General features: G+C 37.7%; 3 non-coding genes across 3 annotated transcripts; all 3 read left to right on the forward strand.

The window, feature by feature from the left end:
* Positions 1-775: 775 nt before the first annotated feature.
* LOC119266223 lies at positions 776-859 on the forward strand. Its single transcript, XR_005131948.1, has one exon. It is a non-coding gene; the product is annotated as a small nucleolar RNA Z195/SNORD33/SNORD32 family (small nucleolar RNA).
* Positions 860-942: 83 nt separating this feature from the next.
* On the forward strand, positions 943-1,026 carry LOC119266227. Its single transcript, XR_005131950.1, has one exon. It is a non-coding gene; the product is annotated as a small nucleolar RNA Z196/R39/R59 family (small nucleolar RNA).
* Positions 1,027-1,071: 45 nt separating this feature from the next.
* Positions 1,072-1,208, forward strand: LOC119266325. Its single transcript, XR_005131992.1, has one exon. It is a non-coding gene; the product is annotated as a small nucleolar RNA F1/F2/snoR5a (small nucleolar RNA).
* Positions 1,209-2,240: the final 1,032 nt, after the last annotated feature.

Consider the following 2,240-nt stretch of genomic DNA (forward strand, 5'->3'; position numbering starts at 1 on the left):
AGATAATGTCATGTTGCCACTGATCTTGTATTGTTGGTCCTAGTTAGATTTAGTTTATTTAAAGTAGATCAGGACATTGAGTTATTTTACACTTCATTGACATGCGACTTGTTGATGCATGTTAGATCTATATTATCAATCTACTACAGAGCTTGATTGCTTTGTCTTGCCAAGTGTGTTCGGTTTAACATGTTTTAAGTCTACATTCTCCTCGTTGATTTATGCCTGGTTGTTTCGAGTTATGTCCCAGGTCCTCTATTTCATAACACAATCATTTAGTATATGTAGCTATGTTTTAACACACATAGTATCGAATTAGTTATATCCTAGTACCGGGTTAACACAATCCTTTAGATATATAATAACAGATGGAACGATTCTTTGTCAAATCACTCTTGGTGTGTATGATAGACTTGTTTTTCACTGCGTACTTCATTGATTCTCATTCTTCTAAAGTCAACATAAGTGTTCTGTGCCAATTTGTGTTGCTTTATCTTTTGAATTAGTTATTATTTGTTTTTCTGTTTCTTTGTTCTGGAGCTACCAGATTGGTGATAAAATAAATTCGAGCACTTTTCTGTTGAATTTAGGATGGATGGCTTTGCGCCATTAAGTTTTCTACCACATTTTGTGAAGAGGAATTGGGGTGAATTTCTTGTGATTTGCTCTTTCTTTGCCATTTAATCTGGTGTGGCAAAATTTGCCAGCTAGCTAAATGTACCCATAGCTTTCATGGGTTTTGTCTGGTGTTTGTTTGGCATGTATATGACTTGATGGGAGTAGTGGTGATATCATAACCATACCACATTTCTGCATTCACTTAGATCAATTTACATCATGCAATACCATCTGACCTCCCATTGTTTTTATGATATTTTATATGACTGAACTTTTGAATTCTGATAAGCTATGGAATTCAATGCCAAACCTGTTCTGTTGTTGTGCATTCTGTGATGCAAACAATCCCATTTGCTGAATCACTGTGATTATTATAAACAAGATCATCATCTTTCGTTTGAGATTGCGTGACAAGTTTAAGTTAATTTTTTAATCCCATTTGTTTAATACGCTAAATGCCATTTGTTATCTGACGTCAGGTTTTTTAGGATCCCGTGTCTCAAAACATGGTAGCAAATGAGGGGGGACGAAACTTTGCAACACTGGCTGCTCATAATGTGCCTCTAGTGACTATATGCCCTTTTATATTTTTTTGCTTATGATGGATTATCATTGGATTGGGTCCTCTCATACAACTATGTTTAGTTGCATGTCAGGCCCATTTAAATATGCAAACGATGTTTTCTGCCTAGGCTCATTAAAATATGCAAACCATGTTTTCTGCCTAGGTCATCTATTGTCTGCTTTGCCTCAGTTTATGTAGCAGAAGATTAAACTTTACATATAATGGCTAGTGTTCACTTTCTTAGTGTGGTGTTTATGCTATTTTTGATGTGAACTGTATTATGTAGATGCCAAGCATCGAATTGGCAAGAGGTATACTGATTCTACTGTCCACAGTGATATTAAACTGTGGCCCTTCAAGGTTGTTGCTGGACCTAGTAACAAGCCCATAATTAATGTCTAGTACAAAGGTGAGGAGAAGCAGTTTGTAGTTGAAGAGATATCTTCTACCGTCTTGGGCGATATTAAGCCCTAGCCCTTCAAGGTTGTTGCTGGACACAAAGACCTCGAAGGTCGATATCCTGTGAGAGGGCAAAGAGAACTGTATCCTCCACTGCTCAGACCACCATTGAGATTGACTCGTTGTTTGAGGGGGCAGTGACACCATCACCCGTGCCTGGTTTGAGGAGATGAACACGTATCTGTTTAGGAAAATCATGGATTCTATGAAGAAGTATCTCAGGGACACAAAGATGGACAATAGCACCCCATACAATGGTGCCCTTGTTGGTGGTTCCACTAGGATTCCCAGAGTGCAGAGGTTCTCCAGGACTTCTTCTAAGGCAAGGAGCTCTTTCTTTCTGATATAGCGACTTTCATGCTATGTAGTGAGACTAATAAGAATATATTTTCTATGTGCAAGTGTAATTTTGTTGTGGAATATACTACTATTGGGAGTTGGGAGCATTAAGTGGTTGTCTGTTTTGGGGCATTATGGACTACCAGAAATGAAGTCACCATCTGTGTTTTCTATGACAATTCTATTTATAATTGTAATTCTCACCGTTTGAGACGATTTAGTACTCAGTTGCTAAACTAGATCTCATTTTACCTTCTGG

This window comes from Triticum dicoccoides, chromosome 2B, assembly GCF_002162155.2.
Source record: "Triticum dicoccoides isolate Atlit2015 ecotype Zavitan chromosome 2B, WEW_v2.0, whole genome shotgun sequence".
Classification (NCBI taxonomy): Eukaryota; Viridiplantae; Streptophyta; class Magnoliopsida; order Poales; family Poaceae; genus Triticum; species Triticum dicoccoides.